Here is a 23,272-nt window from a genome sequence, read left to right on the forward strand (position 1 = left end):
TTGTTTTGTGAGGTGTTAGTGACAATGAAACTCTCCGACACCAGCTCGCAAGTTCGTGGAGCTCCGCATTGCATTTGTCCTCCAAACTTCGTTTGAAGTCAACACTTTCAACTAACACTAAGTGATCTTCAAATGCTACCAGTCCGCGTATGTTAACGCTGGAACGCAACTTCTGTATTGGGGGCTCCAGCAGGTCGTTTCATACCTATGTTGTTCGGCGGGGACGCGTCACCGTATTGGTGCCGCCACATCTCAGAAATGTCCGGGAATGGAACTACCTTGTGCGACAGATATTGTCGGCCGGGTGGAACTGTATCAGGTGCTGGCGCTGCAGATTGACATGGCTACGCCTCGAACAAGGAGTGGTGTTCCTTGCCCCAGCAGCAGTTGGTGACGGAAGCGATGGCATGTGGCCAGCAGACCCGGGCTATCGGCGTGTGGCTGGTGGCGCCTGGCGACATTGGATGCCAAGCCGGTCAGTGCTGGAAAGATTTCGACCCTTCGCTCATCGGAGCTGATGCTGGCCATGGCGGGCAGTGTCAGAGGATGAGAGACCATGCTGGTTGCGCCAGCGGACGATAATAATCGGCCGACGATTTCCCAGCCATGCACTGTTAGCCCACTTCACGCCTGCCGCCAATTCCGTGCCTATTGCCGGCTTTGAGGCCAGTATTTATACACGCCAGGCACTAGTATGTTCACATGCATACTCAAGGCGCCATGTAGTACACCTGTCGCAATACTGCAGGAGCATCCTGCATTATGGTAACCGTGTGGCTGGACCAAAATTTTTGGTAACACCACAGGTTGCTGACCGAGTGGCCGTACCAACCTACCGACGGCGGAAGCAACGTCGGAAAACTGTCAGCTGACTGCTGCAAGCAGCGCGATTACAGCAAGCGCTTGCTTTCACCAGCCAGTGCCGGTTACACACAAGATAAACTACCCAGAAAAACAGCAGGAAACCAGTCTTCGAACTAAGGAACGGAACGCCTACTCCAACAATGACTGAAAAGTCTTAGTGAAATTATATCACGGTAATGAAATTATCGTAAATTTGACAAGCCAAGTTACCTGCATCGTCGATGTGAGTTTGTTCTCCTTGTTCAATTTCCAAACGTTAGTAGCGGCGAAGGTATTCTCTAAACATACATGATAAATGACGAAAGCAAATAAAACCGGTTAGAGCAACCTGGAGCTAAACGTTGAGGTAAGCTAGGCCGATAAGTAAGCAAAAAGAATAAGAGGTACATCGATAGAGGCCCAGCGGAAGTTGAGTTACAATACTCCATAAATGAATACACACTGATGGAAAAAAAATCGCAACACCAAGAAGGGGATGACTCGACGATCATGTGACCAGAAGTATCACCATCTTGGAACTTTAAAGTATAAAAGGGGTTTTGACAGCCGCAACCAATAAGTCTCCTGTGGTAGCTGAAACTGTCAATATGGGTATCTCCGAAGTGCTTAACATCCCTCAGCTTTTAGGGAAGAGGATGAGAGCACTCAAAGAACGCTTTGGGTTTTGGTTATTACTGGAGAACCTGAATAATCATGTTTCTGATATTCGCAACATAAATTGTACCAAAAATGATACGCTCCTTAGCCAGAATAATTTGAATGTGCTTACTTCTATTACAGAATTGTTTTTGCAATAACATTATGGTGATTAAAATCTGTGATCAGGTGGGCTGACATGATTATTTAGAGAAGGGACGGTCTGTAATGCTAAAGAAGGAGACATGTGACTCATTTAACTTTTATCTAGATAGTAAATTCTCCAAGAAAACTGGAAATGCAAGATATTGAAGCAAAAAACTAAAACTTGAATACATGGCGAAGACAACTCCTATAAGGCAAGAATAAAAAGTGCAATTGGAAAAAGGAAGAGGATATTGCAAATTTGCAGGTAAGACGAACATATCGCTTTAAACACAGTGTGTGTGTGTGTGTGTGTGTGTGTGTGTGTGTGTGTGTGTGTACATGGTATCTGTGCTGGACTGGATGTTGTGCACCTAGCAACAGAATATCCTTTTGTCGAGTTTAAAACCAACGGAATACCAACATTGAACGACCACAGGTCTGTAAAAGTTGTGAATATGAAGTCCTGTACCGAAATTCCACAAGAATGTGCATCAAAAGAGCTGGTAGCATACATCCAGAAAGATGTGGTGTGTTATAAGAAACGTGTTAGTTAAAAAAATAAGAGGTAACATAGAAATCACCAACTGCTGGCGTCTAGAAGAATTGCTGGAAGACACAGAGCTAATTTTTAAGACCATGAAAGAGATAGTTTACAGGAAAAAATTAAGTATGTTTTGGAATTCGAGAACCTACGTTCTTTGTAACAGTCACATTACTGGCTGGAGAAGGAATTAGAAAGAGTCCAATGTAGATTTAAATTTTGGGATAAGAATTGAAATGGATGTTATTGGAACCACACCAAATAAAATTGAAGAAATTTTTGTTTTCTTTGTGTAAATGTTCATGTAGAAGCTAAAAAAATTGTACAAAAGTACTTGTTTCCAAATTCTCTATGCCTTGCCAAAAAGTAAATAGGAAGACCCATGTTTAGAATAATCTGCCTGTATGGGAGGTGTGTAGTTTCATGACGTTTAAAAGTAGTTGAAACTACATAGTTTAAGGCAAGATAACCCTAGATCCTTAATTATGTGAGCTATAAAGAAGAATTGGCGGTTATTGTTTATAACAAACTCGCACAGGTCAACGTACAATTGAACTAATTATAAAGGAGGAGGGGGAGAAGGGTTTCCACGTTGAGTGTAAGTACCACAATTGCGTAGATGATTCCTGTGGCTGGTCTGGATCGGTTCCCGGTAGTCCACCAAGGGAAAGAGAATGGGGGAAGCAAGAAGCCAAATTGTGTAAGCCAACGTCGGATGCGCAACACGACACCGGAAGTGATGGCACTGCTATTGAACTACAGAATACTAGAGCATATCGAAGTTCAAATGTTTCTAAATTCCTGGAGGACAACAAGCTTGTATCGGAAGAAAGAACGCATTTATAAATACCCACTTATGTGAAGTACAACTTGCTTTATTCATACAGACATGCTCATCAGATTTCCGAAAAATGTTGTACATGGTACCACAACGTCGACCACTAACGAAATTTGGATGTACGAAAAATGTTTGTAGATTTACGATTGGCTCGAGGAATATTTGACATATAGAATCCTTGTACTGGACGGTGAATGCTCCACTGAAACGAAAATAACATTGAATGAGCTCCAAGGAACCGTAATAGAGTACCCGATGTTTTCAATAAACATAAACCAGTCATTAAATTGGAACAGCAAAAGAATAAGAATTTTCGGTGATGATGTTGTTGTCTGTTGGTATCTATCGTCGTTCGATGTTCGTAGGGAACTACAGAAAGTCTCAGATTTCTGCTTGTTGTAATCAATAAAAATTCACTTCAGATATGAGTAAATGTAAGATAAGGCCTATACCACAGATAAAGAATCCGATACTATCTGATTAAACGATCAAGCGACAGTGCCTGGAATAGTATAAGTAATACTAAGAACCGATGTGATAATCACGCGAAAGACTTAAATTTCCTGGAAGGAATCTGCGGAAATGCTTTGTACCTGCAAACGAAATCGCATACGAGACGTCAGTACGGTCAATTGTAGCGTATTTTCCCATTGTTTGGAGCTCTTATGAAGTAGGCTTGACGCCAGATGTCAGCCTAATTAAAAGACGTGCTGTTAGCATCGTAACCTGTCAGTGTAGACCATGCGAAAGTCTAACAGATATGCTCGGGAAAATTAAATGGGAATCTGAAGAGGACAGACAATGCAGTTCTCTTGAAACTCTGTTGGGTTAATGGAGAGAAGCTGTTCTCGAAGAGTGCTGTGCGACCATCAAGCTGCCCCGTCGTGTATCTCGCACGAAGGACCAAAATAATAAAAAAAAGCTTATAGCACATATAGACACATTACCCGAACTGAATAGTTCAGAAAATCGATAATACAGTGAGTTTGAAAAAGACGTCCCTAGCTTTTAAGTATAAAGTTAATGGGGAAATTAATGAAAAATTACATTGAGTATATTGAGTATATATCATGAAAAAGAATTCATTCAAGTTTTGTGTAATGTTAGTAGACTTCAACGTGGCATCCATTTGGTGCCCTGCACGCGTCGTGACGATATTCCACTTGTGCAGTTATGACGATTAACTGTTCCACTGACATGAAGTATAGCCTCAGCAGAAAAGAGAATCGTTTTTAAAAGATCGACATCATCATCAGTTCCGTCTAGAAAGTCGACAGCAAACTCATACCTTTCGATTTTATCAGTAGATTTTATTTAATGTAAGAGTTGCAATTTATAGGAGCACAACTAAAATCTTTTATACACGACATCATATAGAGTACCTTTAGGCATTTGTAATTGTAGATACGTCTGGCCAATAACGTATTCGGGCCTCGAACACACAAAACATGGATCTGTTCAACAGAAAAATTCTCGGTCTACTCGGTGATTTTGCATTTGAAACACTCCTTGAAAGTTCTCCTTGAAAGATTTTAGCCAAAGACGGATAGTTTTTGCTGTAGGTGGCTCACCACCATACTGACGTCCAAAATTACTATGTGCTATTATAGCTGACTCAGGTTTCACAAGCCAAATAACACAGTGCGCTTTCTGCTGCGAAGTACACGTAGTTGCTTAGTTGCTCTGCAGCGCACAGCACGCACGCACGCCTGGACTGAACTGAGGGAGCAGAGGAAAAAAACAGCACCGCTGCCGGCTCAAGTTTTAAGCAGACCTGCCAATTGCAGGGGTGCCAAACTTGAATAGTGTGTGTCACTTTGCACAGCTTCTAAGACACATTAAAACTAGGGAGTTCTTTTTCCAACACCCCGTATTTGTACAGTGTACTTTCCACCATGAACTTTACAGCGGCTTCCGAAGTGCACATACGATGTAGCTACAGAAATTTGGTAATCGAGATGATACAGTTGCGTTATACACGACACTTGCCAACCTCACGGATGCCAGGACGTCGTACACTGAACTGTGTTGAAGCAAACAAGAAGCTTACCAGAATTCGATGGATGTCGCATCATGGTCGTTTAACACAATGCGGAAACATGGACCAAAGACAACCTTGCCATAAGGTGACACTGTCATTTCAAAAACACCACTTAAAAAATAAGTGAAGCATCCAGAAGGGGAGGCGGAAACGAAACTTAACGAGTTGAGAGGGTGTGAGATGTTATTGCAACGAAAAAAAAATCTAACGAAATTTGCCACTTACCACTATCACGTTTCACCCATCTGGCATGGCCACATGCTCTGACTTAGAGGGGAAGTGTAATAAAACCGTTGTTGCCTTTCCTTAGGCGTGATGGCCAACAACTGTTGATGTTTCAGAGACTGACACTGGGACTGAGTTGACGTCTGAGCTGGTCCCACACATGTTCAACTGGGACACATGTGGGGATCTGGCTGACCAGATCACGCGGGCAGTTCTTAGGTACACGTGCCATGTGTGAACAAGCATTGTCCTGCTGAAAAATGTCGCCACGATACTATTACATCATAAGGCGAGGACTCGGGATGTTCATGACGTACCGTTTTCCTTCCACAGTTTCCTCAACGACCATCATCCGTGATCTGAACTCATAGTTGATAGCTTCGCACACCATGACGCCAGCGGTAACATCGCTATGTCTCTTCGAAACATTGTAAGAAGGGTGTCTCTGTCCTCTTTCTCCAAATTGCCGCCATAATCGCCACCGATGGTAATCCGGGGCACTGCAGGACTGTGATTCATCTGTGAGCACAACACGACGCTATTCGTTAGCAGTCCGCGCTAGCCCGTCACGGCACCAATCCAAACGCATCCGTCTGTGTTGTGATGTTCATGAGACGGTAATTCCATAGTCTGGCTACAGCTGGTCTCAGACGACAGGTGCTGGATGACACAGAATTTTGCAGGGAGACCATTAACTGTCTCGGATGCGGGCGCAGATGTGTAGAGGTTACTATGTGCTTGGTGCAAAATGCGGCGACCTTCCACTGTGGTGACCAGACGAGTCCTACCGGAACATAGGGCCACTGCCTCATCGGAAGGCATAAAAAACCTGTATGATGTACTGTTTGACGTACCAGACAAATGGCGACCCACAATAATGCCCGTTTTAAGCTTCAGGTGCTGGTAACGCTGTCTCATGTCTCATAAGAGTACACGGCATCCCCGTGTCCTTCACAGTGACCACTCAACATACGACGCTGTTCGCGCCACTAATATGCACCATCAGGCCTGAAAACAACACCAACATCACTAATACACGCTTGTTGATTTTCCCTGTCACAGAGAATTGAAACTTTAATCATTTACACGGCGTGCCGATGGTGTGTACGTGTAACATATGACGACGTTTTTTAGGTGCTTCACAATTTTTTTATCAGGCAGTGTATTTTAGTACTCCAGTATTCGATACGCGCAAGCAAAAGGCGATAAAGAAACTATCAAACTAGATTTTATGTCGGCCTCGGTGGCCGAGCGGTTCTAGGCGCTTCAGTCCGGAACCGCGCGACTGCTACGGTCGCAGGTTCGAATCCAGCCTCGGGCATGGATGTGTGTGATGTTCGTAGGTTAGTTAGGTTTAAGTAGTTCTAAATCCTAGGGGACTGATGACTTCAGATGTTAAGTCCCATAGTGCTAAGAGCCATTTGAATCATTTTTGAAGATTTTATGTGTGCGATGACACGACGTGAGAGAGGTAGAAAGTAGAGTTGAAACTGCCTCCTTTCAACGTTATTTGTATAATATAATTATAGCACATTGTTTTCTTGTTTGATAGTTCAAAAGCATTGCCAGCGTATAATATAAGTGATAATTTTGACGAGCTCATGAAACATGGTTCCCGTTCGAAAGTGCAACGTTCTGCTGAAAATAATAATTTTAAAAAAGTACTATCTGTCGATATCCACACATTATTCAGAATAAAAGGTTAAATCACAAAAATAAATTTATGTTTTTAGTTTTTTGTGTTTTTTATTTTAGAATGCAAGACCACAATTAATTTCGTTAAGTTCTGTACTCCTCTAAAACCTGTCCCGCATAGTCTCGGCGAGTAGTTATGGCGTGGAACACGTATGAGCTTCACAAAATATTTACAGAAACGCGTAAATCCCATCAGCAGTTTACCCGTGATAGGACACTATCGGTTCCGCATTGGACGGCACGAAATCATTAACGCTTTCGGCGCGAACTAACCGATACTGTTTACCCTGGGCAACTGTCTGTGACGTCACAGGCGCACCTAACGGCACTCCCAGTGTTTGTCGGAACTGGTGGCGTGTTTGTTAACGACTGGATTCGCTGAGGGCCCAGCTGGTGAAGGCAGACTACAGCGATATCACCCACTCGCCGTTAGTCGTGCAAGTAACCAATAGTGACAGGTTCTAATGCAGAAACGTTAGTGCAGGCATTCTTGTCTCTTGTTCAACACGAACTCTGAAAAAGATAAAAGGATGGAAATTCAAGAAACCAGTGTTAAAATGTTGTTTCGAGAGCTGTTTGAAGAAAGGTATGGAAAGATGTGTTTATAAAACCAAACACAGTGCAGCAGAGCACTCATCTTTTCGTTTAATCTCTTACGGCAGCTCGCCCTTTGCACCCCTTTAAGCTTTATTTTGCCAAGGCAAACGCAGTTTAAAAAGGCGTTTTTCCCTAAAAACAGCTAGATAGGCTAAATACAGGAAAATACTGTGTATATAATTATGGAAACGTTGGTACCAGGCACTACACTCCTGCCGGAAGTAAAAGTGAATGCTGACAAAAGTGCTGCAAAAAGAAAAGGAGAATACATCGTTTTAACATAAAGAAAAACGTTGGTTGTATCTATGTCTTTTTAGTTATTCCAGCGATATATCTATATCCATGGCGATGTGAAATTTTACTGCCTACTGCAAGCATTTAAAATGTACAAGTATTGCGAAAACCACTATGTCGTGCACAAATTCTGATGAACAGAGTCTTTCATAACGTTTAGTAACGAGGAACTTTCCTGCATTATGTCAGAATCTCTATGGTATACAATGTATCTAAAAAAAATGGTTCAAATGGCTCTGAGCACTATGGGACTTAACATCTATGGTCATCAGTCCCCTAGACCTTAGAACTACTTAAACCTAACTAACCTAAGGACAGCACATAACACCCAGCCATCACGAGGCAGAGAAAATCCCTGACCCCGCCGGGAATCGAACCCGGGAACCCGGGCGTGGGAAGCGAGAACGCTACCGCACGACCACGAGATGCGGGCTACAATGTATCTCAAACTGGCAAAACTGACTGCGGGTACATTAACAAAGACGTCTTCTGAAATGTGGCCGAATTACTCCTCTGGAATGTCCGCAAGTAGTAATGGGCTAATTTTTCTGTTTTAATTTGCTCGCCAGTTACTGCCCAAGAAAGGACCCGAAAGACACGTCAAGTATCATATTTGTTTCAACCGTCCGCCGTTTTATTATTTTATCAAATTTAAAAAAACTGTGCTATTAATACGTGCACAATATCCTATAGATTAATTTCTTTTTTACTTCACATAACACTTACAGCTGTAGGATTCAGTCATGAGCACTCGTCATTTTACACAGAGCAACTTCAGCTTCTCGGATGTGGGGACTTAAAGATGGCTGAATTTCTTTAAAAAAAATCACAAAATGTGCAAAAATCAATGAATGATGTGGAAGAAGACTTACGGTGATTGCTTTATTAGTTAAAAATTGTAAAAATTGCTTATATTATACGTAAGTGAGGTGAATAAACCCTTATTAGAAGTGACAGAGAAGAGACGCGAAGTTTATGAGAGTGCGAGTTTCACAGGAATCTAAACTCTGAGAATGAAATCGAACTTCACGAAAAGTTTACTAAAAATCTGAAACAAGTCAGGAAGCAAATATGAATCGGATCAACAGTCTGACCTATCACACGTAGTCGGAGGTTCGAGTCCTCCCTCGGGCATGGGTGTGTGCTGTTCTTAGCGTAAGTTAGTTTAAGTTAGATTAAGTAGTGCGTAAGCCTAGGGACCGATGACCTCAGCAGTTTGGTCCCATAGTCCTTACCACAAATTTCCAAATTTTATCACACGTAGAACAGACCACGTTGTTCTCAAAGATCAACCGATGTAGGAGATATTTCGGAACTACTCGTACCATAAGGGAGTACTAAAGGGCTATAATAAAATGAGTGTATACGATCTACTGGAAACGTCGGCAAGTCCAAAAGGTCTTTTGCAGACGTTTCTGTAATGTATTGGAAGAAGAAATCAAGGGAAGATTATCAGAAAGTGGATGTTTGGTGCAGGGACTATCAATTGACTCGAAACGTTAATGAACGTCATTTATTGTGTGTATACAGGCGAATAGATTTGCTGAAGTTCGATTGCAGTAGCGTTGATAAATTACTAGCAACAGTAGTAATTGTAAAAGACCTAGGAGTAAGAGCTCTTAACGATAAAAAATTGGAATGGCCAGATAAGAATAGTTCCCAGAGAAGCAGACACTAGCCTGAAATTCATTGGGAGAGTACAACACCCTTGTTTCATCGAACATTAGTCGTTGGTCTGGGAGGTGGTTTAATAAAAGAGACAGAGAAGATCCAACAAAGGGCTGCGCGTTTGGTCCTGGATTTATACCAGGGCGCTATGGAGATGTTCGAAAAACTCCAATGAGAAACACTACGAGACAGCCATTCTACACCAGTGTCAAATTCCCAAGAGCGTAAGTTCCATGAAGAGCTGAGCAGCATTTTATTTCCTCCCAAATATGTCTCGCGAAATTACTTCAAAAAATGGTTCATATGGCTCTGAGCACTATGGGACTTGACTTCTGAGGTCATCAGTCCCCTAGAACGTAGAACTACTTAAACCTAACTAATCTAAGGACATCACAAACATCCATGCCCGAGGCAGGATTCGAACCTGCGACCGTAGCGGTCACGCGGTTCCAGACTGTAGCGCCTAGAACCGCTCGGTTCGACATTACTTCCACGAGTATTTCAGTGACGTCGGAACTCATACGGAAACAACCGAACCGACATTCGTTCTTTCCAAGCACAATTCGCGTCAGGATCTGGAAGTACGGAAATGGAACCACGGTCACCCATAACGTAATGTGGTTTTCAGAATATGGATGTAGATGCAGCTGTATGGTAATTTCACAAACATCTCCCGCAGGACTATAACGATAAGATTCTCTCTGTTGTTCTTAACGCAGCACCTGGCAATGCAACTGCGCGATTGATGTTGGCACATCTGTATTGTATAAATAATCTTCTTTCTAATTTAAAAGTTCGTCTCATTGTACTTACTTCTCCAAACAATGATGTAACGCCAGAGAAAAGAATAATGAAAGAAAGGTTACAGGCTGACTGAACTGCATTTATTACGAAATATAGTGCGTACTAGGGTGCAAAAAACTGATATACAAATACAGCTACTATTTGCACTTACTACCGAACTGTGGTACGCAAGGCAACATATGCATCCAGCGTATTTCCCGACCTAAAGAAATTCGTGACTTGAACTGGATAGAACATGCGACGTGGTTACAGTAAAAGTGCAGCTGCTCATAGAGGTCCATTGTCGGTTATAATTATCATATTGCTGGGAAACTTGTAGATATGCTAAAGAGTAAATGCGGAACAGATTTACGCTAGAAAAAAAATAGTTCCAATTTTGACCATCAGGTGCAAATCTGGCGCTGTTAATACACGAAAGACATATAGAAATGTTATTTCAAATTGCGGGCAACCGCAGCCAAATTTTCGTATTTTGAATGAAATTATCCGCACTGGTAGTAAAATACTTTTTATTAAAAGTCAAACCGGTTTCTTGTTAATTTGAAGACGCACACTCAGCTGATCTCTATAAAATTAATCAGCAATTTTTCTCAAAGCATTCTTAACAATGGTCTGAAGAATAAAGCAATAGTGAAAAAAAGGAAGTATTTATTGCAGTAGTTGAAGAATACTCACAGCGATAGATTTTTAACAAGTTATAGCGGAAAGGTAAATGCCATTCACGTCAAGTTGTAAACAAACAACGCGCTGAAAACGGCTGTCTATAATTAAAAATGAAGGAGATAGCAGAACCTATAAAATTAAAAACTGGATAAGAAGCAAACAGGCCAAACAATTCTGTACACTAGTCAAGCACATAGACGATTTCAATGTATGAAGGCGATAAACTAGAAGATACCTGCCGTGCCACGAGTAGGCGTGGTTGAGCGGCAGCATACAAGGCATTACTTACCGCACTGCAATGCAGAAGATGCTTAGAAGCGACGGGAGAAAAACCGTCGCTATACAAAGCGTGAAGGGTGGAGACGACTGTGCATGCGGTGAACTACGAAAATAAATTATTTATCCTTATTGATTCAGCACGAGTAACCTGTGGATGCGTCTTCAATTGATGTGACACTGCTCGTGACGTTTAATAAAAAGCATTTTACAGCCAGTGCAGGTCGTTTCACTCAAAACGTATACAAATATTTCCATGTGTAATGGATTATGAACAAGGTCAAACAAGTGAGAAGTCGTAATGTTTATTTTATTATTAACCACTACAAACACAATTTGTTAATTTGGTCACCGAAGACGTGGACGAGATGCAGCATCCGTAAAACGACGTCACCAACAGTCACTCACAGCAGAATCTGAGCAACGTGTTCTTCTATACTGGCCTGCAGGTCAGTAAGGGATCGAACGTGCTCTTGGTATGCGCGTTCTGTTAGTTGTTGCTATCATCAACCTTAAAGTGGTCATCAGACAAATCACGTGACCGACATATGGAGATGCCTATCTTCAGTGTAATTATTGGTATCTATTCAACTCTATTCACTGAAAGTAGGAATCATGTGTTGTACAAGGCCCCCAAAACGCGTGGACTTCACGGTACACCTAACAGCACTGCAGGGCTTACTTTCTTCGTGGAAGAACGGACCCGAGAATAAAGGTGCCTGTAAAGCCTCACCATACAGTCATATGCATAACACATGTTTTAATAGTACCCCAGATTCGGCAGTTCTGTGTATTCACTGCGAGCCGTGGGTAAAATGTGCATCGTCACTCCATAGAATATTGCCTGGTCTCGTTTCATCAACTTCTATCCGTGCTGGGAACCGAAGAGCACATTCAGGACGTTACTGAGGATCATAGGGTTTCAGTTGCAGCGTCGTCTGGGTACTGTACGGTTACCGGTCTAGCATACACCGTACTGGTCACCATGCGATGGACAATTTTCGTGACGCTGCACGAGCACTAGAACTACCCACGGCAGGTGCAGCATGATCAGATACGGAACAGCAACATCAGTAGCTTCCATCGGGATAGGGCGCCTTCTTCTTCCAGGTGTCAAACGAGGCTCACCCGTGTTTTCGAATTTCATTACCATCTTCGTTAAACCATTAATGACATCGGACCTCTCCAGATATTCCAGTCGGCAATACTCTCTCAATACTGCAGTGTAATTATTGTCGTTCGCACAAAATAGGTTCACATACATCGCACGGTCTCTCTCTTCGATAGCCGTATTATTCAGCCACGTTATGGCTTGTCAAATGACAGCGTTGGTGGCATACGGTCGTACAAACAATGTACCTGGTACCTAAATTGTATCTAATTATTTTCCATTGTACACAGGTTCCACATTAGCGTATCTATTCAGATTCGCTGCCATACGACATTTGCAGCCCACACAGGATCTCAGTTAGTGTTAATTACTACCACCAGCTACTAAGCGTTAATCAGCAACGAAATACGGGTCGAAAACAAAGGAAGAGTAAAATCTCCTTTTTCCTGAAGCCACAGGGTAGACTTTTGATGTAACTTACTGCAGTCGCAGAGTAACAAGCGGATCTACTAAAAATGCAAGTCGTAGAGACGAACCCCTCCTCTTAGTGTTGTGGCACTCCGTTTTCTTGCAGTAAAAGTGATGGACATTGCTACTTCTTTTCCTGTTTTTTTCTCAGATTTCCGTTTGAGAGATTGCATTTTATAACTTCACATTAGTTTCTGGTTCTGCGGCTGCATATAATACAGAACAAAATATCATCGATGGATGAAAATGCAGAATATCAAAAGAGTGAAAAAATACGAACAGGGAAATGAAAAAATAAATGATAGTCATGTTTCGAAAGCATGTCTGATCGATACAACAATACGCTGCCATGAGTTAAAAGTTACCTGCAGATACTATGAGTGAGTCTCAACACGCTATGACACTGAAGTAAAGTATTACTTGATAAGCGTGCTTCAATGTATTCTCATTTCATCACTCCTCTATGGCGAAGCAACTGATGACCATGTTGCTGATTAGAAAACGTTCTCCCCCCCCCCCCCTCTCCCCCCCAAAAAAACCCGACTAGGACTTAACTTCCTGTTCTGGATATCAACGTGGTCAATTCGGCAACTACAAGAACCATTCGTCAACTTATTATTGTTGTTTACAAAAGTAAATTAAACTTAATTTAGTCACGACTTACAAATAGTCTGGAAGGTGTATAACGTAAACGCTCTTCAACCTTTAGAAATTTCTAAAGTAAATGACATATCGTAGATTAATTTATTAACAAAATAAATGCAATCTTTTTCGTATAGGAACAGGTTTGCATAGACTTGGAAACGTATTCCTCGTGGAAGGTGTCACGTGTGTTAAAAGTCCTTCGAGGCGTGCTACTGCTACACCATATTAAAAATACGCTTAAAACATTGCAATTCTGTTTATGCTAAAATAGTGTTTGTTATAAACCCTCTATCATTATTGTTGCTTTCAGAACCGTCAAGGTAAAATCCAACAATACCATATATTCACCTGACATAAATATTCACTTGACGGAAGTTATTGAAGTCGAACAGTTAACATATTTTATAGTTTCACTGGAAGCGATCTTGATTCTTACACTCGTATTGGATATCATTGCATTCGGACTCACACATAATTATGATGAATCCATCTTTCAATCGGGACTAGTGATCATACTTCAACCGTTGCCAGATGTTGTATCGTCGACTTTTTACTGTAACTTGCAACAAAAATATCATCTGAAGGTATATTTGTCGATTAATATTTCTCCTGGAACCAAGCACTAATTTTTTTCACTAGAAGCACTTGAACTTCGAAAAATAAGCATTTGAGTACATCGTGTGAAATTTAGTTGACAGAAAATCTTCCTATTACAATTTTAAACTATAAGCTTCGAAACTGCTCGTATCACTAACAGATGAACGTAAGTTATAATAAACGACTCTGAGTGTAATTTCGAGTACGAAAATTTGTGTACGGTAATAACGTTCCACTGTGAGTATTCATAATCCATTCACGCACAGTCGTGTTGCCTGTCAAGCCACTTGCGGGCATAAAGTGGCTGAGCCTGTTACTTTTGGTATGTAGCTCCAGGAGGCTACTTAAAAAGAAGTGTGACGCAAATTATTCAGATTTCCGATAGGTATGTTTACGCCATGTTAACGGTTCCCGGAAGTCGTTGCAATTATGTAGGATACTTGTAACATATGCTGCTTCCTCCCTTTATGCCTATAGATTATCGGCATCTATGTGGAAGTTAACCACTACAATTTATCTTTTGCCAGACTCGTTTCACGATAATTTAGTGAGGAACTTTTAGTGGCCTGAAATTAAAGGAAGGGATCTGACAGAAAACTAACCTCACTTAGTCAGTTCAGTATAGGCAGACAGAATCTAAAAGGCTTTCGTATTGGTAAAAACTTAAGTTAAGTGAAATTCTATTTTCAGGCATTGCAAACCATAGATACAGACTGTTACGGTATACGTGCAGATATTGCGATCATTGGTACTTTGATATGAACCAATTTCAGGTTGTAAGTTGTTCTTTCTCTAGCAGTCCACCCGCAAGTACATCACTTAATTTACTAACTGACTTCTCTGTACGGTCGTAACTGCACCGATAAGTGGACTACGCCTGTCGCTATACACTTTCCTTTTGCCTAAAAATTCCACACGTGAATAGCTATCCTGCTGTCCAGGGGGAAATCGACTTTAATAGCTTGCTTGCGACACGCGTCGTAACCAACCTAAAACCATACACCAGTAATATCTATAAGTATTAGTCTGCAGACGAAGTAAATACTTACGTATTGTTGCTCAACATACTGTCCACAGTCATGGCTAGAAATATCTGTAGTTATATCCCTAACACACTGAATCGTCAAATTGGAGAGTGCAAACGAAATTTACACATTTTATTGCTGAGAGCAATGAAATAAACTATTACTTAACTAAAAATTCATACATTACGGATTTGTTGACTATGTAATACGTTTTTTGCTCAGAATGACAGTTGTACTGAAGTTTAATTAATATTCTATTCATTCACTAAACATCAAGAAGTCTTTTTCGTGTTACCCCAATCTGTTCACCAGAAATTCGATTTCATTGAGACACTTTTGCATGTATGGAGAGTAGGGATTAGTCACCATGAACTTCCGTTACACAGTTCTGGGCAACAGTGGATATTCAGACATGGAACCACCGGATCGTCAATGTATTCTGCGGATATCAGATGTTTTTAATAAACGAGCAGTGCACTTCGACACGGGTAAGCGACAACTTGGTTCAGGAGCGACTGTAAGAATGATATCATTGGAGGTATTTGTAATTTACCTTAAACCTGTATGCTTTAAAGACAGTCATAAGAGTTTATTATTGTGTTACAGAGAGCAGCCAGAAGATTCGCAGGAATTAAATACTGTCGAGAATAAGTAAGAGTGGATACAGGAATTATTGATCACTGGCTATCAAACACACCAAGAATGCCAAGAGTCGTATCACCTTGTGGCCATCTAATAATACGACTTGTATACGAAGGAGATGATGTATAAATGTGATCTACTGTTGAGAATGTTAGATTGGTTTCCCATCTGCTATGGAACAAAGAGCTGTGGCAGACAACAAGTTATGACTTAAATGGAGTGCTATGTAAATGTTCATATTAACTGTACTTCCTTGCATAGGTATAGTTCCATAATCGACTGAGTTACGACTCTGAAATTATACCAGTGAAACCCAGGACGTATAGAAAAACAACTTTCTGCCTTTCTAGTAGTTGAGTAAAATTATTATACCACAGTAAACTACTTTTGGAGGAAGAACCTATTTTCAAAGAAATAACTTCAGTATGAAGTGTTGTGGTTGTTAGTGCGTTAAAGGAACATGTATAGTTATTTAAAATATTGGGCTGACAATCTGTAGTGATGTTGGACGTGTTCATATTAAGTGCTCTATCCTTCCTTGGTTAAAGTTGTTGTACAGGACAACCATATAGGGTGACGTAGTTTCTGTTTTAGATTATCAGCGTACTTCGTTTCATTTCATTTTTGCACAATAAATAGCCACAAATTAATAAACGCTAGTAGATTTCTCTGCTCAAATAATATAAGGAGTGAAGGGTTTCTATAACCATATTGTCTATGATTTATACGGTGCGCAACATGTACCATATAAACATTGATGGTCTATCTTAGAGCACACTTTGCCCTTACGACAGAATGCAACTGACCAATTCTTTGCGCCTTACATGTCAGTAGATGATAATCTGCTATTTTCGGGACATATGCAGGCTGCTAGGTAGAAAGCAATTTCGACTGAAGTCCATGAATTGATATAGAAACGAGAAATTCAGCTATTCCAATAGCAAACGTGTAAACCAATTTGTTCCAAAATATTGGCTGTACAATTTATTAACAAAGTAAGATACGTGGTGAGATTTACACTATTCACGGGCCACATTACCGATTTGGTGTCTATCCGTCAACTGACGAATACATTTCGTTCTGCTGCTACAACAAATGTTTGTGGTTGTCATAGATACCTATTTAGTTAGCATACTATAAGTAACAATACATCACTGGAGACATGGAGAAGATGAATATTTTGTTCAGGTAGCACGGAAATGGAATGACCCAACACATTCTACTAACACCGATAAGAATTTTTAAGCGGACTCTCTACACATATCGTGTAAAACAATTAATTCAATAATATTTTATTTTAAGAAAAAATTCTTTCCTCTTCTAACCAAAAAAATTTTCTAAATATTGAAAAACGTTAGAGATCAATCAAAAACAGAGTACATTTTGACAGGATTACTGACCATACTTGAGCGGTGCTGCGGATTCCCTTGTGGCTAGTAACAATAGTTCATTCCTATTGTTGTACGAGTCACATTTATTATATCGAATGCAAATCATACGGTTACAGTGATCTTTTTAGCACTAAGCGACAATAGACAGGAGTCTATATGCCACGCGGAAGCTACTTCTAATGCAATCCCACAACCAAACTAACCTGATTTTAGTAAGAGGTATGTTGCAGAAATCGTTAACTGCAAAAAGAATGACGCAGTGTGTCGCACGGTTAAGAAATGCCGCTCACGGCGTACTGCATGCGCGCTTAGCGGCGGGCGCCAGAGAAGCAGGCAACCCGCGCTACAGCCACGACTACCTGTTGTCTGAGACAGACAGGTGCCGGCACACGCTCACACCTGGCGGAGTCAAGGCGGCGACGCGATGGCCTGCCTCTGCCACAGACGGCATCGCTTTCCGCTTAAGCAGTGCCGTCCCTCTTCTGTATTGGCTTAACATTTAAAACAATGAAATGGTAATCTAGCACTGTAATGCAATACCTAACTGAACGTTGCAGATTCCAACACAGAGCCGTATGGCAACAAGGGAACGCCTGTTACTATTCGTGACAACTTTAATTTCTCACGGTTTCCACTTTCGTAAAAAACACAAAGTTTCAGGAATCGAAAACGAACATTTATGAATGAGTTGTGTAACTTATGGGCTGTGCGGCTGGTCCCGGTGGAGGTTCGAGTCCTCCCTCGGACATGGGTGTCTGTGTTTGTCCTTAGGATGATTTAGGTTAAGTAGTGTGCAAGCTTAGGGACTGACGACCTTAGCTATTAAGTCCCACAAGATTTCACACACATTTGAACATTTGAACAAGTTGTGTAAGTTACAGTTAAGTGCTTCATGCCAAATGCCTGGATTCAATCAATGTATGTTTTCTTAGTTTCTGCGACCCGGATAAACAGGTGTGTGATTTAGCTTTAATTTTAATTTTTTCATAAATGAAACAGGAAATTGTAGAATAAGTATTTCAGTTACGTCTTGACGAGCAGGAAGTATTTGGTGTATATTTCCCAGTGAAAAGGTATATGATTTCAGTGTTTATTTGCTCCTTATCGATTGAATTGTGTGCACATTTCTTGTCGTAATGTATCGTAAATATACGAACAGAGCAGTCCGACATTCAATTAGGCTCAATAGTAACAGGTGGCTGTATTACTTAGAAAATAATTGTACTTTTCAAACGAAGTGTAATACAGACAGGCTGCTGTTGAAGAAAAAAAAGGCTTACTTCAGGATTATAGTGTAGTCATGAGGAAAGAAATTTCGTACAACTGTCATTTGCTGTGGCAACGGATATCACAATGCTCAGCGATTTGAACCACCGTATATAACAGCCCTGTAAACAGTATGACCCCTTTGGACTTAGCAATATAGTGTCCTAATACTGCTTTACTGCACGATCTCCTCGAATTTCTCGTAGTAGTTAAGAGTACAAAAAGGAAATCGCAATCTTATGACGCCAGATGTTTATTTTTCCGTGGGGTACAGTACTTGTATCAGAATGGATTAAAATATGTTAGATTCTTGATAGCTAGAAAATTGGCAATTGTTACGAATTTTAGCGATGGAAAACAAAACCAGTGACCTCTAAAAATTAACTCTAAATGGGAATGTATTTAGTATTAACTGGGATAAATTTAAAAACAATACCCTTTCTACCATCGTTTTTCCTCAAATGGATACTTCGTTAAGCTCTTGAGTGTGTGCTCTTTCTCAAATACACAGCGGTAGTGAACAGACCGTCCTCTAAAGTATTATGAAACAGAAATCATACAGCATGCCTAGTTATGAAGAGGATAGGTATCCACCGATGACCACCAATTCGTAAATGTACAAAGCATGTAATTCCTCTTTAATACCCTCACGAGAAGAATAGGTCAATAACACATTTTACAGCTGACGACAAGCGCTCACTCAAACCTACCTAGTAGTGCTTGAGAAAGTACTCTTTTAAATTAATACGTTGCTAGAAACGACGTATTTTAATGATAAAGGCAAAAAAATTATTGGTGTTCTTGAACCTTGCCAAACATTTTTATTCGTTCATATAACAGCAGAAAAAAAGTTATATTGGCACGTAATAGCATGCTCCGCAGTTCTTTAAGCTTACGCAATCCGTTAATTAGGAATGTGACCAACGTTTCAAATACTCTTCAGCGGTTCATCTCGGAGGCAATGCTGAAGTGCTGTACCTCAAGGATTTGCCTGGAGCCTCGATTGCGGCCTGAGCGAGCAGCGGCGGCCTACCTGATGGAGAGAGGGGAGGCTCCGCTGGATCCCGCGCGGACGCCGTGGTCGCTCTGCCTGCCGCGGCTGCCCCTGCGTGCACGCTACGCGGGTCGCAGCTGGCGCCGCGCGCTCTGCGCATGCGCGCCGGCGGCTCCGCTGCGCCTGCCATTCATGCCCGGCCGCCTGGCTCCGGGTCGCCGCCTTCCCACGCGTTGCGGCCTTGCCTACCCGGTACCTCCTCAGCGCTGCCGGCGGACTTGCCACACACGTTTGCTTTATTCATAACACCACCGAGAGTGTTCCACTCGTATCTCTGTATGATCACCTGCGGACCGAGATCTTGTGTTATGGATGTGGAGGACTGGTTATACAAGGATGAGAGGACCGCCCTCGTAGTCTACGTACTTGAACAATGTTGTAGTCTACGTACTTGAGATTTAGGGGGAGCAGCGATCTGCTGTTGTTTGCTGATAATGTAGCGTGGCACGGTGTAATATGTTGATATTTCCTTGCTACTGTAGTATTACCTTGAAGCTGTGAGAAAGGAGGACAGGCGTTCCAAGGCGCGGAAGCAGAGACGATGCTGAGGGCAGACGATACTAGGAGAGATATTGTTACATGAAGTAAACAGTAAGGTGAGAGCCTTGCGAAAATGCAGACGTCCACAGACGCGGTCCCAGGGCGTTAGTTACTCTTCAAGGAATTACCATGTAACTTCATATGTCGTCTAGACGCTGTAGTAGGTTGTCACCGTAGAACTCTAACCAACAGGCACGTACTAGCGTATAAAGTCAGCTTGATATGAGCCCTGAGAACAGCAACGTCAGTAGGCTCACGAGAGTTAGAAAAAAAGCGAAAACGCCAAAATCTCTTGACCTAGCAGTCCCTACTCCGTGGAGCCCGAGAGGCGGGGCTAAATGACGTATAACAATAATGTTGCAAGCCTTAATTAGCAGAGCAGTTACATTTAGCTCTCACCTGAACAAAGTTGATACCAAATACGGACCTAGTTAGTTCCCCGCCTTAGGAGCAGTATAGGGGACCTAACTAAACCATGATTGGCAGGCACCTGCAAGACAACTACGGGATTGGCTGTGTGGCTTTAAGTGGAGAAAACAGTGCCCCCATGCGACTCTTTAAAACCCCTGGATTTCGCATTTTGGCAGAGTTCTCAGTCAGACGATCTGGGCGCCGAATCCGCGTACGTCGACTCCAGCCTCGGTCCAGCTCTGCGTAAGTCTGCTCTCTCTCTCTCTTGGAGTGCCTCAGTGAACAGTGTCACATTCAACATGTTTTGTTTTGCAACTAAGTTGTTGCCTTAAGATGCTGCTAGTGTTTGTTACTGTGGTTAGCATCCACTCCTGGGACTTCTGCACTGGATTCTGTTGTAACAGTGTTATTCATGCTTTTTCTAACCCTGGATCTAGCCTCCAGTGTATTAGTTAGTTCCGTCTGGAATAAACAATTATTTCAAAACCCTGTTTGTCCAAGAGTCTCCACAACGATTTCCCTATCGAGTCTCACCACCTGCATTTCTAGTAAATGCATGTAACAGTGTTGGATCACATAGAAGAAAACAATCAAATGCCTTTACTGTGATTTGTCCTTCTGCCTTCCGCTCTGTACCACTCGGGGGCGCAGACTGACCAGCAACCCCTTTTTTCCTCTCCCACCTATGTCAGTACACGACAACGGGACAGTACCTAGCGACACAGCACAGTGGTTTATAGCATGCTGAAACCGCATTCGGGAAGGCAGCGGTTCAAATTCCAGTCCGGCTATCCAGACACAGGGTTCCCATAATCTCCCTATGTTGCTTAAGAAAAAGATCGAAACGGTTCCTTTGCAACGGCTTGGCAGATTTCCTTCCCCTCCTTTCTTAATCCGAGCTTATGCTCCATCTGTAATGACCTTGATGTTAACGAGACGTTAAACTAGAATCTTTTTTCCTTCGTCTTTGACTGTGGGAGGATACACAATGATTTTGGAAAGCTTCCTATTTGGTGTGATGAATGACAGCTTACACCAAATATAGAAAAACATAAATTAATGCACGTGAGTAGGAAAAACTATTATGCCATGTTCGAATAGTGATGTTCTGCTTGACATAGTCACGTCAATTAAATATCTAGGCGGAACGTTGTAGGACGATGTGAAATGGAACGGATACGAAACTTGGTTATAGGGAAGTATTCCAATCTGTACCTTTCCCTACAGTTTTTACGCTTTGCAGCCCCCTCCACTCCAATGGAAGCTATTTCCTGATGTCTTACCTGTCCCTGCTTCTCATCAGTGCCTTCATGTATTCCTTTTCTCGCCGATTCAGCAGAGAACCTCCTCAGTACGTGGTCTAACTGTTCGCCAGTTCATTTAAGTTCATAACAGAAAATCTTCGTTCGTACATGCAAGTAGTTCCAGTCACGCTGAATGCTTTTATTGCTGGGTTTCTTAGGTTAATAAATGTACTTTTGTATCAAATGTATTTTTTTTCGTAAATCAAGAACAACACTGAATTTCGATGATCTCGAGTTGTAAGCCCACAGGTATCTTTTCTGGTACTACAGAACAAGGATTTCTTCCGCTTTCGATAAAGCAAACCTCTTGCCAAACTATTCAATAAATTTATGAAAATCTCGAGAACTTGTCATTGACTTGGAAAAGAGCACAGATAGTCCCAGTCTTCAAGAAGGGTCGTCGAGCAGATGCGCAAAACTATAGACCTATATCTCTGACGTCGATCTGTTGTAGAATTTTAGAACATGTTTTTTGCTCGAGTATCATGTCGTTTTTGGAAACCCAGAATCTACTATGTAGGAACCAACATGGATTCCGGAAACAGTGATCGTGTGAGACCCAACTCGTTTTATTTGTTCATGAGACCCAGAAAATATTAGATACAGGCTCCCAGGTAGATGCTATATTTCTTGACTTCCGGAAGGCGTTCGATACAGTTCCGCACTGTCGCCTGATAAACAAAGTAAGAGCCTACGGAATATCAGACCAGCTGTGTGGCTGGATTGAAGAGTTTTTAGCAAACAGAACACAGCATGTTGTTATCAATGGAGAGACGTCTACAGACGTTAAAGTAACCTCTGGTGTGCCACAGGGGAGTGTTATGGGACCATTGCTTTTCACAATATATATAAATGACCTAGTAGATAGTGTCGGAAGTTCCATGCGGCTTTTCGCGGATGATGCTGTAGTATACAGAGAAGTTGCAGCATTAGAAAATTGTAGCGAAATGCAGGAAGATCAGTAGCGGATAGGCACTTGGTGCAGGGAGTGGCAACTGACCCTTAACATAGACAAATGTAATGTATTGCGAATACATAGAAAGAAGGATCCTTTATTGTATGATTATATGATAGCGGAACAAACACTGGTAGCAGTTACTTCTGTAAAATATCTGGGAGTATACGTGCGGAACGATTTGAAGTGGAATGATCATATAAAATTAATTGTTGGTAAGGCGGGTACCAGGTTGAGATTCATTGGGAGAGTGCTTAGAAAATGCAGTCCATCAACAAAGGAGGTGGCTTACAAAACACTCGTTCGACCTATACTTGAGTATTGCTCATCAGTGTGGGATCCGTACCAGATCGGTTTGACGGAGGAGATAGAGAAGATCCAAAGAAGAGCGGCGCGTTTCGTCACAGGGTTATTTGGTAACCGTGATAGCGTTACGGAAATGTTTAATAAACTCAAGTGGCAGACTCTGCAAGAGAGGCGCTCTGCATCGCGGTGTAGCTTGCTCGCCAGGTTTCGAGAGGGTGCGTTTCTGGATGAGGTATCGAATATATTGCTTCCCCCTACTTATACCTCC

General features: G+C 41.8%; 1 protein-coding gene across 1 annotated transcript in view; it reads right to left on the reverse strand.

The window, feature by feature from the left end:
• Window positions 1–19,506, reverse strand: part of LOC124625476 (GTP-binding protein drn-1-like) — a 336,281-nt gene extending 316,775 nt beyond the window's left edge. Inside the window, exon 1 of the mRNA XM_047149173.1 lies at window positions 19,468–19,506. The gene's annotated coding sequence lies outside the window, so the exon portion shown is untranslated. The remainder of the gene's footprint in view (window positions 1–19,467) is intronic.
• Between the last annotated feature and the right edge of the window lie 3,766 nt (window positions 19,507–23,272).

This window comes from Schistocerca americana, chromosome 1 (genome assembly GCF_021461395.2).
Source record: "Schistocerca americana isolate TAMUIC-IGC-003095 chromosome 1, iqSchAmer2.1, whole genome shotgun sequence".
Classification (NCBI taxonomy): Eukaryota; Metazoa; Arthropoda; class Insecta; order Orthoptera; family Acrididae; genus Schistocerca; species Schistocerca americana.